This window comes from Falco biarmicus, chromosome 12 (assembly GCF_023638135.1).
Source record: "Falco biarmicus isolate bFalBia1 chromosome 12, bFalBia1.pri, whole genome shotgun sequence".
Lineage (NCBI taxonomy): Eukaryota > Metazoa > Chordata > Aves > Falconiformes > Falconidae > Falco > Falco biarmicus.
Genome location: NC_079299.1, coordinates 11,562,612 through 11,584,552, shown reverse-complemented (window position 1 = coordinate 11,584,552; position 21,941 = coordinate 11,562,612). Strand labels below are relative to the sequence as shown.

Genomic DNA, 21,941 nt, shown 5'->3' with positions numbered 1-21,941 from the left:
TAGACACCAGAGATACCAAGCATGAAAAACATGCTATCAGTGGAAGAACTTCACTTAAGTTTTCCCGAAATACTTGTGCTGCTATCACAGGTCAGTATCTTTATAGCGAAGCTGAACTGTATTAGGAGATATCTTAACAGAAAGTTTTCATCTTTGTCCAATGTTTTATGACATCTATGTACAAGAAGCAATAGACATTATGCTCATAAAATCCAGAAATAGCACTGTAGCATGAGTACTTCCCACAAATTTCACAGCTAAGAAAGAAACACTGCTAGTTACTGCTTTGCTTTTCCGCAGTTTGCTATTTCTAGTAAATTTTGAAAGTATTAAGTGTGCACTGTTTCTTTACTCCAGTGCTGTAGGGCATTTCTTTATAATCAGGAGGAAGTAGGAGAACTGAAATGAGTGTTACTTTCAGCAAAAGCTGAGTCATAGTTACACTTTGCTACGCAACACCCTGCCCTTTGTGTCCTTCTGCCTACAGGCTGCAGCAACCTTCAGTTGTCTACAAGTTGAAAGTCATGTTCAAAAACCAAACGATGACATCAGCAACTTTTGTAATATGTCACATGGACCTATGAGCATGATTTTCGGAAAGTACCAAGTTTAGAAAATGTTGCTCCTACTATCCCAATAATGTGACAAGAACTTTTTGTTTATATGGTTTATTTGTAATATTGTGTAGGATTGGGGGTTTGAACCTGAAAATAAAAATGAGATGTTACTGGAAACTGACTAACGGTGACAATGGCCACTAACGGTCCTCCTTTATGTGAGGGTGTATATTAGGAACTGCAGAGAATTGATCAACACATGCTTATTATGTCATCCGGGGATCAAAGTCAATGGAGAGACTCGTACTGCTTTCAGTAGCATTTGGATCAAACAAGTCATGATGCAAAAACAAACCAACCCCAAAAGAGCTGGTATCAAATCCCTGGGTACACACTAAAAAAGGATGACTGAAGTTCCCAACGTGATATATTGTCTGTGACTAGTCAAATTCCCAGACTTCTGAGCACTCACAAATAAAGTTAACCGCTAGTAAATCCGGCAGCTGTTTCAGCTTCATGTTGGTCAGAGTTTATATACCCAGGCTTTGCAAGCAATGCTAGAAACCCTTTGTCACTGTTGGACACCTTTTAGGGCATCTACTAATACCTATGGCTTATTTGCACAATAAACTCATTATTATTTAAGATGCTCTTGCCTTTCTGCAAGGGGTTAACATCACCCAGCCGAGAAAAGAAAAAAAAAAAAGTACAAGCAAGCCTAAACCATTTGCTAAATGAACATATCCTTTGTGCAGCTGAACAATATTGACAAAGCTATACAAGCATCTAAATACCTAACTGCATTTTTGTACCACATTTTACATATCTATAGTTCAGTGTAGAGGGTCAAGTTATCACTACATTTTTACGTCCAGTTTATATTATTATCAATGAATTATTCTTTATCTTAAAGGAATAGTATAAGCATATTATACAACATGCTCTTTGCCTCTATCCTCTTCTAAATCAGAACTTCCTAGTTTTAGAAATAGTTTTAAAGTTAAGTTTATAATATGCAATATGAGCTTCTATATTGTCTCAGCCACAGTTCCAACATGAATCACAACAGCACTGTGCCACATTAAAGACCCAAACTAGACACTATGCTGTGACATATGGCTACCATAAGGTTATTCAGAACTTGGGTATTTCTGCCTGTGCACAACTAGATGGTACAGACAACCATAGCGTATTTCAGAAAAGGACCCATCCGATCTCTGTGAAGTTGGTTTCAATCTGCATCCATCTGTGCAACTTGTACCTTGTATTATCAGAAAGTGAGCTAATATTCCTAAAATGGAAATTGTCAGAAAGCAGATACAAGAAGGAAGGACATTCTGTCATATCTGAATGTTACACAATGCTTCACTAACACAATTGTCAGCATTAACTCGCAAAACCTCAGGTCATGTCCAGTGTCAGATGTTATAGGACTTCTTCGTAAACCATTAAGCTTTAGAGAAAAGGTATCTGAAGATACCAAAAAAAGGACAAAAGGGACTTTCAGCATGTTCTCTGTATATCGCATCACACAATGAAAAAAAAAATAAGGAGTCTCAGGAAAGGTTAGAAAATATTTCTTCCTCTGTGCAGCTGCTCTCCTTTAATTTACTGCATTCTGTTATAAACTTACAATCCAGTTCTGAGAGAAATTAATGCTCTTTTGTGGATCCAAGTATTTAGCAAACCAGGCAAAAACCATGAGTGTCATCTTCCCAATCATATTAACAGCAAAACTCCTATGATTGAATGAATCAAGAGTTAACACTACAACGCATTACAGGAACAGTTTATAGTAATTAATTGTCCAAATTATAGGCTTATTTTTAGTAAGTGTATCATCACAAAATGTTTTGTTATAAATGCTAGAGCACTACAACAAACCAGAAACCGTCAAGCTCATCTTTGAGAAACATCAAGTGGGAAAAAAAGTAAAAATAACTCCAAGTAACATCCCTTACTCCTGGTTACTGGAAAGAATATAAATTAACACCTATGGCACTAACACATTCCAACACCACAGTCTATGGGTGCAGCTAACCCACTCTTGCACGGAAGGGATTAGCTTCAAAACAGCACCATCCCATCTCTTCCTCAGCCTCGTGAAGCACATTCATGAGGGGAGAAGAGACTGTAAGAAAGGGGCCATACATTATCTCCACTGTCACTCTTGGTGAGTTTGCAGGTAGAGAATGAACAGCACAGTAGAAGTTTTATAACAAGGTACCCCCAAATCAATGGAACCAGGTGTGGTACCGGTAAACAATACCAAAGGGGGTTTCAGTACTAGATTCTTCATTAGACATAGCCAGTTACTTGCTGATAGCCTCTCATGTGCCCAGTGAGAAAGGATGTGGAAATCCAGATTTAACCTCGTCTTTAAAACAATCGCTGAAAATTATTTTAAAAGAGTATTTATTTGTTTCATGTCAACATTATTTTTTTTATACAGATGACCATTATATTTTGTATCTAGATTTTCATTGCAACATTTAATATTGTACAAGATTGCTATTTGTAACTGGACAAGAATCTGCAAAGTAACACTTTGCTGGATTTACCAGACCTTAGAATACACATTTCCTCAATGCAAAATCAGAAATGCTGATTTAAAAAAAAACCAAAAAGTGTCACTTTGTTTTACAGTTCAAATGCACTATAAAAAAATGTTCCCAAGAAACATCTGGTTTGTATTCACACCAGTTTGGTTTAAATACATATGTCAACAGACAATCCTCATATTCCAAGTCTGAGTAAAACCAGACCTTTCAGCAAATTCAGCCTCACCCTAAATTCCTTCTGAAATAAGTGGTAATTTCTACTTTATTTGGTGCAGAATATTATCCACTAGTGATAAAACTCTCAATAAACTTAAAAATCTTAACCTTTAATAAACAATTCTTACCTCATCCTACTATCACTGATCTCAGTGGCACAGGAACATATTCTAAGGGCTCATTACATAAAAAATCATATGCCTTTTAGATTTGAAATTATATTCTTTAAAGAACTGACAACAAGCACAAAAATTAATCATAATAACCTTTATTACAGATGCACTCTTTATTTTCAGCAGCTGAAGAATCTTTCTTTAGGGTGACAAATAACTCCAGCATTTAAGCACAACAGCAATCTCAAAACAACAAAACTCTATAGCAGTGATGAAGTAGCAAAAGAATAAAACCTGGCTTTCTTTATCTGCATTTTCAAGCCCTTACAAAGATTGCACTAAAGATGGCATAACTGCCCAGGAGGCAGGCAGGATACTACACTGTAATCACAGTTATTAAAAGCAATTGGAATTACAGAAGTTAAAGCAAAACTAGACTTTAAGTACTGTTTAGTATAGCACAAAGATTAAAAAACATTATTTTCCCAGATTACAAAGGGCTTTTAGGACATAAGCTAACACGATGAATTATTGCAATTTTTCATTTTTCTAAAATGTGAATAAAACAATAATAGATCATGTGAAAGTTAAATCAGTTTTTAGTAAGAGTCTTGAATAAAATTGAAGCAGTATACAACTCAATCCTTAAAAAATCACTTAATTATTTATAACAGAAATCAACTTAAAAAGCTAAAAAAAACAACTTGTAATTAGGCATGCTGTATCACTGAAATGTATTTTCAAAAGTAAGTTAGTGATTTTACTGGGAGGAACCGAGCTTTTGTGGGAAATCTCTCAGTTCCAGAAAGTATGCAAAATTAGACAAAAACTAATTAGAAAGTCTTTGCTTACAACAACGTAGATGTAAGAAGTTATCTGAGTTCAAACACAAACCAATGACCAGAAGTACAATTTACATACCTGCTACTAGAGGGGGGGAAGCAGTAGACTACAAACAAAACCAGTACATTAAAATTATCTTAAAAGCAGTTACGGAAAGGGAATCAAATTTTAGAACTATCTTCACTTTTAACATTGTGTAGATTGTGTGTTTCAGCAGCCAAACACGTGGTTTTTGGTCACACATCAATCCACATGAAGAAAGGAAACCAAGAAGAAGCAAACTCTCCCGTTCAAGAACCTACTCACCCAGTCCTGCATCACTTCAGTTTGTAAGAACTGTCACTGAGCTCAACAGGGACAGGATCACACCCCCCTGGGAAACAGCTTTATCTTACTTGCACTACTTCTAAACGTAGGGCAGAACAAAGATACCAACTCAGAATCATTCAATAAAAAAATATTTTGAGATTTAAACATCCAGACGAGTCAAAGAAATGAAAGATTAAATACTCACAAAGCAACAATTCTCTCCTCTAATGTAAGCTGCATGGTGCTTTTCTGCTAATGTTTAAATATATTGCCTTGACACACATGTTCATGCATGGTTTTGCTTCTGCTGTGCATTCAACTGAATGAGCAATAGATTAAGGATTTTTAAGCATTGTGCTCACTTAAGATAAATGTTCCACAGTACGCAGTGCCCTGCTGTTTATGGAAGTTTCAAAATGGTAGTCATGATCTATTGAGTCCATTTTCAACTTCACACATTCAGTAAGGCATTCCAAAGCAAGAGACAAGTCCCAAAGAACGTATGAACCTCAACAGCTATAAAACCAGGAGCCCTCGGGAAAACAACGTGGTTTTTTTAACTTGTTTACCCAACTGTTCCTGCTTTGCAAAATACATTTCCCATTGTGATTCACAGTATACTACAGCTCTTTCTTTATGAACTTTATTAATAAAGTTATACATTTTTAATATCAGCTGAAAACCAGAGTTCCAGTCCACTGGCAGTCCTAGATAAAGGCTGATAGGCCAGAGCAAACAAAAAAAGATCCAGTGGATACAGAGGAAGTGACAGGAAGTTTGGGAAGAAATAAACAGAACAGAACAAAAGTTTCAAAGAGCCTGAGCTGCGTCAAGAAGATTTATGTGAAACATTTTGACTCTACAGTCTTGGAAACTTTGATTTGGGGGTGGGGAAGAAGGCGAGGGCAGGAAGAATTAGAATGGAGAATGCAGCAACAGGGCTTAATCTATTTCTGAGCTTCATGAGTCACGTTTAATGTAAACTTTCAAGTTACACTGTTGGCTAACAGCGGTAGCAACAACAAAACATTCAGAAATTCTCTAATTCATGCATGATATAATTTCAATATAAACACTACCAGGTAAACAATCCTGCACCGACCTTGTGAATAAACGAGCTGACGAAATATCAATTAGAAATTAATAGACTTATGAAATAGTTTAGTATTAAATGAAAAGCTATTACATGAATCAAAGTTTGATTCTCAGGTAACTATCACAAAATTTGTTAGAGCTGAATGCTTTCAGCTCTTACCAAAATTTGAGGACAGAAATAAAAAAAAAGGGAGGTTTTTTTATAAGTTATTCAAATTTTCAATGATGTAACAAATGTCACAAATGGAATAAATTGATTTGTGAGACTATTAGACTACAGCAGATTCTATGAATAGCTGTGTTGTTTCAGTTCATACAGATGCTGCGCTACCTGTTCTGCAGAAAGTAGTAAAAGTTCAAAAGAAACATGTAAAGGCTTTAATGTGCAATTTCTATTTATCTTAGGTATTCACATGGCAAACGGTCTTAATGTTATGCTCACCACATTACTCTGAGGTCCAAAACGTGCTATCTCTATTTGTCAGAAAGCATTACATGACTTACCTAAAACTCCCTGCAGTAGACTGCACACTTCCTAAGTTTCTTGCTCACATCTTAACTACTCTTTTTCTACCTGAAAAGAAAAATGCTCAGGATCACTGACAGTTCTGTTTACACTTGCTCAGAGAAAGGAAGTTACCCCCTAAGGAATAAGACAAAATAATTTCTTCATTTCTCAAAAAGCCATGCATTCTTGACTTTGCTGCTTCAAAAACCAGGAGACTCCCATGAAGAAGAAAACTACAGGATACGACTTGGTGCCTATGCTTGATCAAGGGCTGCTCCTAAGTAACAGCAGAACTGTACACACTGAGGGATTTTTAAACTTTTTTTTAAACATTAATTTTCTCATATCCCTTCATCACCCAGACTATACCCACTTCTACAAAAACTTTTATCATGTCCCTTCTTGAATCCCATCTTCCCTCATTAGATTCACAACCACAATGTAATAAATCGCTTTAAGGGTAACTGCCATCCTCCACCTTGCATAACCTAACGATCTAATGAGAAAATGGTATTTCAAATACATTTCAAATGCATCATGTTTTCTCTAAAATGAAAAAGCCAGACTGCAAGAACTGACTTGACACTCAGCTCTGGTTCATACCAAAAGGAAATCCATAAGATTGTGAAAGACAGAAAGTAGCACATTTAAGTCACAGATATAACTCCCATTTACCATTTTGGAGAGCTCCCACAGAAAAAGGAAGACAACCACAAATCAGAAATGTAACACAGCCAAATCTCCTCTACAGCCACAGGAAAGATAGTTATAATTTAGCAACAAAACAGCAACTCCTCCAGGCAGAACTACATCACAAACATCATACTGAGAAAAAAAAAAAAAAAAATCACTCCTCTTTTCCTTCTACCCTCAGGCTCATAATTAAAGGAAACTCAAAAAAGATCCTCTTTATTTTTATTGCTTGAAAACAAAGAGCCCTGTTGAGTTAGGGAATACACATCTCTTTCTTAACTTCCCTCCTTCTGTCTGTGCTGAAAATGGATTCCAGACAGAAGGCAAAAGAAAAATATATATTTTAATCAGATTAATAGATCTAAGTTGTTAAAAATCTGTGGCCCTTCAAACGTCTAATAAGAATTAAAATACTCCGATTCCAGTAAAAATCTAGATGTTTAATAGAGAAAAGAATATTAGCATTTAGAAGTGAGGAGGGGCTTTAATCATCATGGAATTTAAAGAACAGTTGTTAATTATTGCCTATGTGAAAGCAAAGGGTTGAAAGGAAGAATAATGACAAGATTAAGTACCAAATTTATGCTTCTGTTGAAACCACAGTTTTTAAGCATCCACCCCAGTTAAAAAAGTGAAGCTCCGGGAATATGTTTTGGAGGCACTCCATCGGTCCACTTGGATTGCTTTGTGAAAATATTCTTCAGCTGCTGACTGGCCATTTCTGTCCTTCAGCCTGTGAGAGCCACTCTAATGGCTGGTAGCTCTTCAGGTTCGTCCCAGTAACGTCGATGAGGACATTCAGTATATTGAGCAAGTTTGTCACATTCTGGGATCGGAATGAGTAGGATCCATAGATCATGGCAGTTCTGCTGTAGAGGGCATTTATTATGCACGGCTCACACATAGTCCAATTCTGCTCAGTACTCACTGACTTCCAGGAAGGTTGTTTCACACAGAGCACCACCTGAAACCTACATAGGGCAAATGGAAAATTCTGGGAAAGCTTTATTTCAAAGCACAGAACTTTTTCCAGGATGAGGGGATTATTTAATTATTTTTCCAGAGAGGTTCTAGTGTAGGATAGTACATCACAGGCAGCGATGTAAAGTCAGTACAGATTTTCTTTTGGAGTTACAGGAAGCTTTGCAATGGTATTCTGGTAGCTCATTCAGAAGCCTGTTTCCTTGTCAGCATACAGTCATCCTTGTAATGGTGAGGTAAGGACTGTAAGCGCCCCCTTCAGAAGAGGTGCAGTGTTATCTCCAGAACTGCCGATATATCCTGGGGCTGTTTTGTTGAACTTAAGAGCAACTAATTGTGCAATGACATGTATATTGGTCCAAACACCATTCTGTTTGACAGGTGCGTTCACAGTAGCATGTAACCGGAAACAGCTTAATGGAAAAGCAGCAGCTATTACATTTCTAGAAGCTAATGAAGTAATCCAGGTTTTTGACAAAGAACAGCTTTACCACTCTGATTTTAGGAACAGCACAGATTCGTTGATATAGGTTTCCAACATTTCTTTTTCTTAAAGCAGCTGAAGAAGAAAGGCTTGTATTCCTGAAAGCTTGCCCACTGCTCTCCTCTCTCCCTCTATATGATTCAGTCTAATAAGAGACACAGCCACTCCTCACTAACCATAGCATCTTCCCTTGGAATGCTCTGTGACAGCAGTATTTAGCTGAAGTTTGCACTGCACTACACTATCATTACACTGCACGACAAAGCCCTTCACACTGGATATGCAACCTCTGCGAACATATGCCGTGTTACCACAACAGAAGACTGAAAAACAAGGATTAGAATTATCAACAACTATTAAACTATCTTTTCTAGTGCACTGCCACACATGAAGGGCTGAATCTCTACTTTCTTCAATCTTCCCATCAAAAATTTGGCCAAGACTATGCAAAAACACTTGGCAATAACTTTAAATGAACTACTTGGTTGAACTGTGGAATGAAAACATTCCCATTTCAGATTTAGTTCACATTAGTCTCTTATTAGTTCAGATTAGGCTAGATTTAGTTCAACACCTTTATCTTTCCAATAGAAAAAGGTGAGTTTAAGAGCTTGTGTATGCAGATGCAGACCCATGACCCATATGGGGACAGAAGCTGGCACACTCATTTTGCCTTCGGGCAATTTTAACTTACTTCACAGCTCTCTCATAGACACCTTTACTTAGCACTTATTGCATAACTCTTAGCGAATTTTTTCAGGTCTTTCACCTGCTCACAGTCACTAGCAGACCAGAAGCTACTTGCTGATGATGTAATTCAAGTTCCTTGTTTCACGTGACCCACCACATCTTCCTTGAGCTCAATTTGAGAGGATGACATCCCAAGCTAAAGACCTGTTTGCCGCTTGGTGTGGCTGCAGAAAACAACAGCTTTGGGAGACAGCCAGTTACTGACTTCTATGCACAATTTTTCAGAAAAGCCACACACAGAAGGAATCAAAAGGACCCAGCAGTTTTGTAATACCCAATTCTGAAATCCAAACAGTTACAGTAACAAGTGGGTAAGCCTCAACTACCAAACACCACTACTAGAAGCTTGCACACATGGCCCAATATCTTTTCAAACATACAATCACTGTAACACTTGGGTTTTTACATGTAGAAATTTTTTGAAGTGTAGACTTTTTAGATGGAGGATCGGAACCTTAGAAAGAAAGTCAAAGAGCCAAGGGCAGCTCCCGCAGGGGAGTGTAAACACACCAAGGCTTTGGGCTTTCACAGAAAGGGTACACAGCCACAAAGGCTGTTTTTGACAGAAATGGACTTGGCAACTGGAATATAAGTTAAACAGTATCCTTGGGAGATTCTAGATAGAAGCTGCTGCTGTCATTGCTGGAGTTAAACAAAAAGACTGTAATATCAATGGCATCCGCGACGGGACACTTATGCAATAATTATTTGTGGTGATGTCATGTTCCAGCGGGCACAGAAGCCCTCCCCCCGGGAAGGCGCTGTTTTGCTTTACTGGGAGCACGGTGGCCTGCTGCGGGCTCCGGCTGCCCCCGCGGGAGCCGTACCCTCCCGCACCGCACACCGCACCGAGCGCGCCGTAGCGCCCCGCCGATGCCAAATGCAGGCCAACCGATGGCACGGCGCAATGCGGCCTCTCCGCTCCGCCAGCCATAAACCCGGCCGGCTCAGAGGCACGGCTACCCGCAGCCATCAGCGCCCCAGCCGCGGCCCCCCGCCCCGCGGGGCGGGCATGGCTGCGCCGGGCCCGGGCTCTCCACCCGCCCGCCCTCCCCTCAGCCAGGGCGGCGACAGGCCCCGCTCCCCCCCCGGCCGGCGCCTCCCTCACCTCTGCCTACCGGCCCGAGCCCTGCGGCCGGGGGATGAGGGGAGCCCGGCCCGGGAGGACGAAGCCTCCTCAGCCACGGCGGGAGCCCAGCCCGGCCCGGCCCCACCCCGCCCCGCCGCCTCGGCAAGGCCCGGTCGCCCAGCAACGGCCGGCGCCTGCAGTAAACACCGTCACGCACGTGACGTGACGCAGCACGCGCAGCCCGGGCTAGGCGTGAGGCGGTAACCGCCGCGTTACGTCACCAGCCCTAGCGCTGCCAGCGCCTATAAATAACCCTGGGGGTGCGCAGGCGCAGCGCAGCGCGGGGCGGGGGGGCGGGTTCCGGGACCGGACCCGGCGGGGCGGGCAGGGCAGTGCCGACGCGCCCGCGGCTGCCGAGCTCCCTCCCTCGCCTTCTATTTTTACTCCTTTGTTTCAAGTCCCCGCCCTCCGCCGGCAACCGCCACGGGAGGACGGGATGACACCATCCGCTTCCCGGAACGATGACGCGCCGGGCGGAGCGCTGGGGGGGAGCCCGCTGGAATGCGCGCGGGGCTTCGCTGCCTTAAAGGGGCAGCGTCCCCCTGCCCCGCCCCCGGGCGGGGGGCGGCCCTGACGGACGGGCGCAGCTGGCGGGGGGGGGGGGGGGGGGTCGGCGGCGCGGGACCCCGCGCTCCGCCCGGCTCTGGACCCCGGTGCTGGTGCCGCCGCCGCGGGTCCCGACCCCTGCCCCAGGCGCTGGCGCCGACCCCGGGGGCGCGGGCGGGCGGGAGCTGGTGCCGTCCCGCGGCGCGGCCCGGCCCGGGTGTCGCCCGCGGAGGGAAGGCGGTGCCCCGGGCAGGGGTCGGGCCCGCGGTGGGGGGCTCTGGTACTCGGCGGATCCCCGCCGCCGCTGGCCGCGCTGGCAGCGCGGTTTTCCGCGGGCCGGTGCCGGTGCGGGCCCCCCGCCGGCCTGGCTGGGCCGCGGGCCGGGGGCGGTGCCGGGTCCTGCCCCATGGCAGCAGCATCGCACGGGCAGCCTCTGGCTGCCGCTGTAGGGCGAACCGCAGGTACCCAGCGCCAACGAAACGGCGCTGACGAAGGACGGAGTCCTTAATGTATATTCTGTATATTTCTAGCTGAAGCACAGAAGCGCCGAGAACGACAATAAAGGTTTTTTGCCGTGAACGTGGCCGGTGTGATAAAACTCGCCCATTTTTCATTCGGCTGAGAGCTGAGGGCATCGAACTGCAGGTGTTGTCCATAGTAGGTTATCTCTGGCACGGGGATGTGCTCTGAAATAAAGCCCCTCACTCAGGATAAGGTCGAGATGATGCTGTGGCATCATATTTAGATCATGGCTCGCAGGGAAATGTAGGGTGCACTTAGTCACCTATGGTATGACCTTATATTCCCACTCAATTTAGTAACAACAGTTGGTTTCTTATGGGGCATGTGAGATTTAATTTATTAACTGAGTTTCTAGGATAAGTGGAAAGTCAGAAAAGGCATGAGATGAGAAGGCAGCAGATGAAGGGGAAATGCTCGGAGTTGCAGCTCCCAGGGAAATGTAAGTCTTGTCTCCTAAGCTTCTGAAATAAGACATTAATATAAATGTAGTTACTTATCAACAAATATTTTTGATACGTTGCCCTGGGTGTTGGTTCTTTTCCCCTGACTTAAATTGTCTGGTTAGTATTTTCATTTCAGCTTTTGCCTTTTGTTTTGTTTCGAGCCTTTTTATTGAATAGCGCAGTAGGATCTGTCAAGAGTACTAAAACTCTTGTGTTCCAAGAACGATGCTCCAGCCATCTGAGAGAAAAAAAAGAAAAGGGAAAAAAAAAAAAAGCTTCCATCTACATTCAGATGGTATATCTTACTCATCAGGCTGATGTGGGAATATTGATATGTGTTTGAGCATGTAAAATCCTGGTAGGCAAATACCAGAGTAACTTGCCTCTATATTACAGGGAAAAAAATGCTGCTGCTTAGCCCTGAGACAGCCAGTGTGTTGCAGATGTATGTCCCCATGTCTTTTAACTCTGGAATGGATTCTGCTCTTACTGTCCCTTTGGCTGCTTTAAGTTAGGACAAGATAACGTTACAAGAACTTTTAGCTTGTTGAAGTGCCTCTGGCTTTTTGCGGTATCATCCAAAATTGAGCTAAAAGGGTGTTGGTGGTTTTTTTTTTTCCTGAATGATCACTTGCATTAACTAAGCCAAGAAAGAAGTAGAATTAATAAAACATCGGAGATGATTGACTCTGAAATGTAATCTAATTAAGATGTCAGTTTAAATAAATCACTTACTGCCGTTGGAACTAAATAATGAATGTCAAAAGCTGTTTAGATGCAAAAGATACCTGTGAAGTTTTCCTGGGAAAGTAATTCTTTAAAAATTCAGTATTTTTCATTCTCGCTCTTATAAATAATCAGGCAGGCTATTCTCTTACCAATTTAATGTTTCAGTGAATCTGAATTTGATTGTCACGCAAGCTTCTTTATGAGTCATTATCATAATTTCACATCACTCCTTAAATGAAAGTTGTTTTTCCCCCTAAATCCCCTAACCTACTTCTATCATGCCAACAGGAGCATTCAGAAACTGGCACTTAAGGTGCAGCTCTGATACAAGTTTTCTGTTTCCCTGTGACTCATTTGACATTAACATAATTATGTTACAGGAGTCAAAGTGATTTTCCAACTATGAGTAATGCACAATACTAGAGCGAATGTTTACAAGACACTGAGGCATATCAGCTAGCTGAAGTAACCAGCTGCTGATAACAGCTGAAGTAAGTTGGGGAATTAAAAAGTCTTATAATACAATTATCCTTCTTTGGCACTCGGTGTCATGTACGGCTGTGAGGTAGGTCGTGTGCTCTGCGCAGAAGGATCCAGAAGCAGCACTGTGCCGTAACGGGGAGAAGGCTGAGCCCGTGGGTAGTTTGCACAAGAAGTCTTCATAGTTTTCTTCCCACTTGCATATTTATGGCAAAGTCGTGCTCGAATGAGAGGAGTGATCTTTTCAAGAAGTGGCTGTATTTACCAGAGTTCATTTCAAAACGCAAGTGACACAAGTCCTCTCAGCCAGGAAAACAAGATCAAAATGAAACAACAACAACAAAAATATGATGTCGTCTCACAAATATTTTGAACTGTGTGTATGTGTATACCACAGAGGAAGAAAACTGATAAGGCAAAATTGGGTGCTGATGCCAGGATGAGATATCTTTTCTCTGTAATAAAAATATCTATCTGCAGGCTAGTGATAATGGTAGAGAGAAGAATTACAATGAATATGTTCTGAATGAATATCAGAAAAGGTAGCTACAAAATGTGTAAGCCGTAAGAAAAAGCTATAAAAATAAAACAAAATCTTAGTAGCGATGACTTGTTTCAAGTGTTCCCCAAAATTTTTAGAAATTACTGACTTCTCAGGATTTTAAGTTAGTTGAGAAACAGGTTAATTTTTTCTGAGGTTTTTTTTTGTTTGTTTGTTTACAAGTAGCTTTTGAATGAAACTGGGGCACTTTCTATTTAGAAGTTTGACAACTTCAGCTGGATATCCTTCTGATAAGGCCTTATTCAGTAGTGTGCTGAGCACTCAGAGCACTAGTTTCTGAAGAGCTGAGGACACGTAATTTCTTGTAGGATTAGCCACGAAGGTAGAAATCTAATTCTGAAATGTCAACGCAAACTAACTACAACTTGCTAGAGTACTAGGACTGTAAATAACCAGTTAACAACTTTCCTATAAAATACCACAGTAATACAAGTGAGAAAGAGGGTCAAATACAGAAAATGTGTGCCGATAGCAGAACTGTTAGCAGAAAGCTTGTTTTCCAGGAGACATAATCGAAGAATTCAGAAAAAAATTCCGCATCACCCCCCATTCTTTATTTCACGAGGAAAACTTGAGACCAGCCATTGGCATGGTTGAATTATTGTCACTGACTCTCAGAGCTGGATGAGGACCAAAACTGGTAAAAAAGTTGCTTATGGCTGAGGAAGGCTGGAGGAGGAAAGGTTTGCCACAGCACCTTGTATTGACAGCAATCCCCATTTGCCAGGAGAGTTAAGACTTGGGAAATGTTCTGTTTTCTCTGCTATGGTTTTCATGCTGCATGACCACGGGCAGACTCTAGATCTGCTTCCTTCAGTTCGTCCACCTTTTACTTACTAGGAGACAGCTGTGGATGGCAACTGCTACTACAATAACCAGCATGAATGTATTTATCATGTTGATAAAATCACCCAGCAGAACCCAACCCAAACACAAACAGAACAATCCAGGCTCCATCAACAGAAATAAGTTCCCATAGCACAATTTAACACTTACATTTAATCCGATTAGCTGTAAGCTCATCCAGGACTGTAGTTTTATAACTACGAGTATTTGCCTCTGTAGCGTGCTGTACCATTGGATTTACATCTATTTTCACTGGTTTTAATTACCAATATCCCTAACTACCAAAGTTCAACCCTCAGCTCAGGTTGCTAAAATGTACTCCACTATTACCAGAGCAGGTTCCTGTACTACAGGTGTATATTGTGTTACTCCTTAGAGTAATACATAAGAGAGATGTTTGTAAAATAGTCCTGCTCAGCTCCACACCTAGCTGGAGTACCCTAAAGAAGTGGTCTTGAAAGCAGTACCTCTCCAATGGTCCTTCCGCCTCCTGCTTTCCCACTTGGCTCCAGAGGAATTTTCTTATTATAATGACTCTCAGGACAGCTGCACCCTGTGCCCCCCAACTCTTTCCTTCTTGGAGCAGCTACCGTTTAATTGTAACATTTATTTAGCATTCTGTGGTGACATACAACCTGTGCAAATTCCAAGTATTTAACCTTTGTTCCTTGGTGATGCTTTGGAAATTAACTTAAAATAGCAGAGCAAAATAGGCACTGAGGGGCATTTGCTGGAAATAACTGATAAAATCTTGTGAGTACTGCTTGCCCTTACTGGTTGGTTGGGTTTTGCTGTTAGCTCGTTTTTCAAGCTGAGCTCCCAAAACAAAACGTTCATAGACAGTTATTCACTATAGAAAATCATTATGATTTTAGAAAGCAAATAAAAGTAAACAGATCCATCGAGATTTAGCTTGTTTTCTGAATTAGAGAAAAGCCAGCTGATACCAATTTTTTGAGTTGTCAGAGTATTTATATTTTCTAACAAGGCCCAATATTTCTATAATAAAAATAGCTATCTTGGTGGTAACTGATAACATGTTACTCTGAATTAGCAGCAGAAAACAGAACTGGGAGTGCATGCCCGTGCCAACAGCAATGAAAATAATTTAATCCCAGTCCTTACCTGGATGAGGCCCCAGAGGCATTGCCTTCCCTCAGTCTGGATGGAGCAGCATGGGCTGTTGCCATATCCCACCAGAGGACAACCAGGAGACCACAAGCAACCTCCTCCATGACTGCCAAGGGATTTGGCAGCGTGGATGTTAATGTCAGACCATCACCACAGTAAAGTCGAGCAGACCTGCCAGGAACAAGAGCTCTGTTAGGAAATACTGAGGGAAACCCATGGATGAACAGCAAATACTGCTAGCTGGGATGGCAGTGGCTCCCCAGCACGTGCTTACAGGCTGAGAAGGGCTAAGTCAGCATGAAGGCAAGACAGGTGGCTTCAGCAGGGGGTGAGCTGGCCTTTTCACATCTGCAGGCTGGAAAGAGAAGAGCTGATTGAGGAGGGCTCCCAGGTTTTCCCCATGGGGTAGTGCAGGGCAGTTAAGTGCCTCTGTGGAGACATTTGCTCTGCAGGAAACTCACTGAAGTCAATGAATACTGAAGCTGAGACTTTGTTCTGCTAACTGATGGGAAGCTCCTGCACCAGGGGACATACTGCGAGGAAACAGAGTTTTCCAGATTTTTCCTCCCTCAGTAGCCCTCCCTCTAAGGGTTTCTTCCACGAGGTTGTGTGTCATGTTCCCCGCATGACTCTTAGTAATTTTTAGAATTATTATGTATTGTAATAGATATATTTAGAAATATTATATGTCATAATATATCTCTCAGTTAAATATGTGTTAGATTCAGCTTCATTTTTATAATTTGTTTCATATAATGACTTCTTCTAGAAAACTAAAGTTACCAAAGTATTAATTTTTATGCTGAAAACCTAGATGTTAGATTTTGCGTTATATTAAAGCCCAGTCCTGCTAACACCTACGTGTGTGCTTAAATTTAAACATAAGTTTAGTACTGGACTCACTGGGATTATGTGCACAATTAAAATTAAGCATGTGTGAAAGTGTTTCAAGGTCAGGATTTCCAAATTCATTCACTTGTTTAGAGTAAAAAAAACAACCAACAACCCAACAAACTAGTAACCACTCATTCACATAACAAAATTCCATTGGTGTTTATGTTAACAGATTTACTGTCATTCCATAGGCAAAGTATCTTATAAAAAGAGTTTATATCAAGCTTAACAAAATGAAACACTCCAATGCTGTAATTACCTGCCTGGGTGGCTGTATTTTCTACTAGGAAAGATAAATCCTTACTTTAATATTTTGAGTATCAGCTGGGATGAATATGGTTGTTTTAGAGTAAGGTGACCTGTTTCAAGGAAAAGATGAACCTTTTTTTTAAAGCATTTATTTCATTTTTCTATCAACATGAGTTTGATGTTTCCAGAAAAACTCTGAACGAAAACAATGTTTTACTTTGGGGTGGAAATACGCTTTTTTGTTTACTAGTTGTACTGAACTTTGCTAAATCACTCATAAAAATGATCACACAATAGTTCTGTCAGATTACAAGTTCAAAATCAGTCGTTATGGAGGCGTGGAGACTTTCTCCTGTCTAAACATTTTCCCACTGCTTTCTAAAAGAGAGTTATCCCTGGTGGTGGTGTGCTTGGATCGTCACAGCAAATTGTTTTCTCATGACTTGTTAATAATTGCTGTCCTTACTGTATGATGTAAAGATACTGAAGAGGCTCAGGAGCCAGCACAGTACTGCCTAAAACCTCAGCCACCCAAAATCTAGTCACAGCAATACCTGACTTCTAGGTCCCCTGTCTTACATGTCTTGATCCTCAGCTGGAAGATGTCAGCCCCTTGAAGTGGCTCCCAAATCAGCCACCAAGGTGTGCAGTGGGCAGCTCAGCCTCCCCAGTGGGAGATGAGGGACCCCTGGGCTGTAGGGAGGCACCTCTGTCCTCTCGAGAGCCCCAAACCTGAGATCTCTGCCTGTGCTTTGGTCTCTTATTTTTAGTTTAGCAAGGCATTACTCCTTTCTTGCAAATGCTGGTGGAAGGATGAGGTAGTGCTCCTTCCTTTAAGCATTTGGTAGGGATATGTAAGAGCCAGGTTCAGTTCCACTGGCTAATGAGGTTTAATCCCATATTTCTTTTGATCTGGGAGGTTGTCTGAGCTACCAGGCTATAGATGATGAGAGGAGCACCCTCCATGCTCCTTGCTGAGGCCATGCAGAAAATAGAGAGGACAACCGGCTCAGGAGCAGACTCCGTTTCTGGTCTGCACTCCCAGGGCTGCTCAAAGATTTTACACAAGCATTTCTTTAGAGCAGAAATGGAGCCCTGTTCTCACTTCTTTGAAGCAAGTGCCCTAAAAGGCACACCTGGGTTTTGAAAGGCAGGCATGTCTACCCTGTGCAGGTGCTCACTCCCACTGCATAGGATAGGCATGATCAGGAAACACGCTGGAGAAGAATTTAGTATCAGGAACCCATTGGAGGTAGTCCTGAAGAAGGCCCCTAGTTGGGTAGCAGATGTATTTCAGTACCCGTGCAGAAATGAAACTTTGAGGTACACAGGAGCATGAAGGTTGCTGACTGCAACACATAAGATCAGGGTGCCAGTGTGTTTATAGCTCTGGGCAAGAGTTTTCTTTAAACAAACTTGGGATTCACTTTCTTTAGGTTACTATAGTTTGTCTACTCTAAAGCTGCCATCCTAATCCATCACAGGAGAGTCTGAAAAGGAGGGTCTGGATCTCCTGTGGCTGATGGCTGTGGTTGAGGTTCTGCACACCATGTTTGTCCTGAACGGCTCTCAGGAGAAGCTCACAGAAAGGATATTTCCAGTTTAAAACAAACAAACTATAAATATTCCAGTAAAAGGAAGAGATGTGTACTGTGTGAACTTTTGAGATGTGCTCCAAAAATACGTTACTGACCTCCCACTTGACATAATCTGTTTCCCTATTAAACTGTAATATAATTAGGGCCTGCTCTAACCCTGCCACTGGTTTAATGCTTACATCGATGGAAATGTGGCCTCACAGACTACAGTGAGAATGAGGTATACATGTAAAGTCTAAAATAATCCATGCCATAGTAGAAGGAAGGATAGCCATGAAAGAGCACTTACCCCTCCTTCCTTGCAAGATATTTAGGTGTCTTATCAAATAAGTGTAAAAGGATGTTAGGCCAAAGGTGGTTGAGAATTTGGACTCAAAGCTCAACTCCCTTTTCATTAATGCAAATGAAATGCAGCTAAGGTGGGGTCCATGAAGTCACACAGGGAAGTGAAAGGAGAATTGGGACCAAAATGAACTGAGATCAAGAGTTGAGGGCAAAGACTACTTTTATCAGCCAAAGAGGGGATTAGGAAAATGGGTGATGACTGTACTGGTAGGTAATCAGGGTGCTAACAAGTCACCATGATGATAATAGTTGATGACTGTTAGCTCATTTCATCTCATCTCCTGGGGCTGCTGAATTTCACCCAATAACCCTGTTGAGCTCTGGAAGATATGCAGCAGGTGCCGTGAGAGATAAGGACAGGCCTCGAACTAGGTAATAGAAGAAGGGTGACTATAACCTCCCCAGAATTTGTAAGCAGCCCATTTGGGGCAGGCACATTCACAAATAAATAAGATTCAAAGAATAGATTATGTCAGGAAGCCAAAGGATGCTGAAGTTCCCCTGTTACACATTTTACAGGAATAAGTTCAGGGAGGAGGCTCATGGCTCTGTCCTACCAATACCCTGTGGCAGGAACACCCATGACGGGGGAGAAGCTGCACGGATGTGCCGGTGGCCTCCCGAGGAGCCGGGCTGCGGTCAGGAATGCTACTTTTACAACACCTCTTGTAAAAATATGTACAATGAGCATTTTACAAGGGGAAAAGTGTAGTGTTTAAACATATATTCAAGTTGGTGATGAAACCTACGGTGATTAGACATCTGCATGGATACAGAGCATTCATGGAAAAATGAGTTTTATATTATTTATTATTATTTTTATAAAAATTATCATGACCTGTAATAATTGTAAACCAAACCCCAGCAACTTGAGTACATGTTTAACCCCCACACTGCAAAGAAAACAGTGTGCAAATCACACTTGCTGTGAGAGCCTTTTTTCACTACAGGCACTCTTAGCCTTACACATGGCTGATTTACAGCCTGAGTTCAAGAGATTGTACAGACCAGTAAGGAAATTGTTGAGAAAACTTCAGAGCCTAAAACCCCACTTTTGCACAAAGCACAAATCACCTGCAAAAAAAAGACCTGCCAAATTTAAATGTTAGGTTACATATTTTCTCTGCTTCATACAGATGCTTTGAACACAAAATAAATCATCAACAAAAAATACCAAGCTAAACCACCCTGAGCTAAATCCTTGGGTGATGAAATGAAAGCACTCACACCAATTTATATCTGGGGGGAGTTCATGGCTGGTTTTGGGTACTCTGTCATATCTGTAGTTTCTGCTCCAGCTACGAAGCTGATGATTTATCTGACTGGTTAAAGTACTGTATAAATGGTACTAACAGATACAGCCTCACTAAAGCCAGGAAGCATAACGCTGAGCCTAATTTATGGTTTCCAAACAAGTTGTAGGATTGATCCTGCAGTACCAACTTGAACAAAACTCCTTCTGAAGTGCTGGGCACAGCTACAAACTCAAAATGAAGTGCCAGGCTGGGCTGGGGGCTGCCCGATACCTCCCTGTGCCACAACATGGACGTCAGTTGAAGTAGACTTAACATTTCACAATTTTTCTGATACTATGTGGAACATCTTGGCGTATGCAAGGGCAAGAAATATTTCTGCATTAGCAATGAAACTAACTTCCTCTCCAGAACATGACAGGCATCTGTCTCTTTACAATGGGATGGTAAAGCACGTTTTACTTTGATCAGCTTTCAGTTATGGCAAAAAATGATACATTTAAATAGGCTTGAACTACGCTTTCCCTTTGTGGGAAATAAGTCAGCATCTACTCAAATTCTAAACCTTTGTTGTTTTTGAAAAATAACAGTAATTACTGAACTTCAAAGGTCTGTAATGAATTAATCGATCAGCCTGTACACATAAGAAAACTGCTAAAATAAGGACCTTGACAAAAGACCACAATATTATACCTTGTCAGATGATCTTATCCCAAACGTGTTAGAAGAAATATAATTCCACAGGAATAAGTTATAATGTTTAGAGAGGCTATTTTAGATTTTCAATAACAGCAGCTCTTAAGTTAGGCGAGGCTTTTGGACATGGCCTGTCCAGCCATGTATTTAATTGTTGTGCTGAATCTGGGCTTCTATTTGACAGCTGAAGGATTGTTATCCTTTTTAGAGCTCAATATAAAATTATTCTTATGAAAAAAACACCCAGAATCCTTACTGGGGTTGCTAAATACTACTGCGACACACACATTGAACAGTAAGACTAGATAATAATGCATCTAGAGAGCATCCATCAACAAAAGGCCCAGATCTGATGGCCCATTAGTGCGCTAATTAAAATTAGATATAATATTAAAATACACCAGCCTTATCCATGATTTCCATTTGGGAATCTCAGCTCCTTCACCCTAGAATGTAAGATGCAGTTATCCATTTCGACAGACTGGGAAACAGAACCAAAGGAAGACCATCAGGTTATCCCAAATCACAAAGACGGTGAATAAGGAGCCCTCTCATTTCCTGACTCCCAGTCCCGTGAGCAGCACTGTCCTCATCTGCCTTGTGAATTATTGTTTCCAGCATAGAGAACTAAAGCCCAGCTCCACAGAAGGATGCTGGGCATGGTGAAAATGAATGCTCCTATCTCTCCCACTTACCATCTAACCTGCAATGCAGAGTTCAGTGTCACCGTGATTGGGACATTCATGGCAGCAGACTTCCCTTCTCAACTTGGAACAGGATTGCGCTGGTCTCTTACTAAAACCCCGTCAGCGAGAGCACTTGGTCTGGAGAGAAAGACCTGAACTGAATTCTCACGTCTGTCTAAGAGGAATGAAACTCATGTCCCCTTTTTCTGAGGAGAAATGATCTAACCACAAACTGACAGGCCATGCTATCTGGAGAATCTTACTCTAGACTTCTCCCACTCAAGCTGTCCTATCATGAACTTACGAGCCGGTTAGACAGTAAACTGAGTTGTGCCTGACTTTACAGCAGGGACATGCCCTGGACAAGGGGCATCCTGCCGTCCACTTTTCTTTCTCTGTAACCATTTTGCTTCAGGGAGTCACCAGACAGAAGATGGACCCTACCCCACAGTGGGCAGTGTTCCCCACTGCACTGGTGTCACTTGGGAACCCCAGGTGGGTGCAGTGACACCCTGCATCTTCCCCCATGGCTGAGGTGGCATCATAAGCAGCCTCCCATGCCCACAGAGCAGTCAGGATTTGGGCTCAGGGAATGCTTCTGTGTTTGCAATTAAGGCAGTCTAATTTTAAAACCGTGTGCAGATCTATTGGTTTCATTTTACTTATACTTTGTTCTTATTATCTGGGCAAGTTACTGTACAGTTAAAGCCAAAAAAATAAGC

The 21,941-nt window shown here is 41.8% G+C and overlaps 1 long non-coding RNA gene across 1 annotated transcript in view; it reads right to left on the bottom strand.

Moving 5' to 3' along the window:
• LOC130157751 (uncharacterized) overlaps positions 1-10,200 on the bottom strand; it is a 65,440-nt gene extending 55,240 nt beyond the window's left edge. Inside the window, exon 1 of the long non-coding RNA XR_008825010.1 lies at positions 6,199-10,200. This is a non-coding gene — a long non-coding RNA (uncharacterized LOC130157751). The remainder of the gene's footprint in view (positions 1-6,198) is intronic.
• Between the last annotated feature and the right edge of the window lie 11,741 nt (positions 10,201-21,941).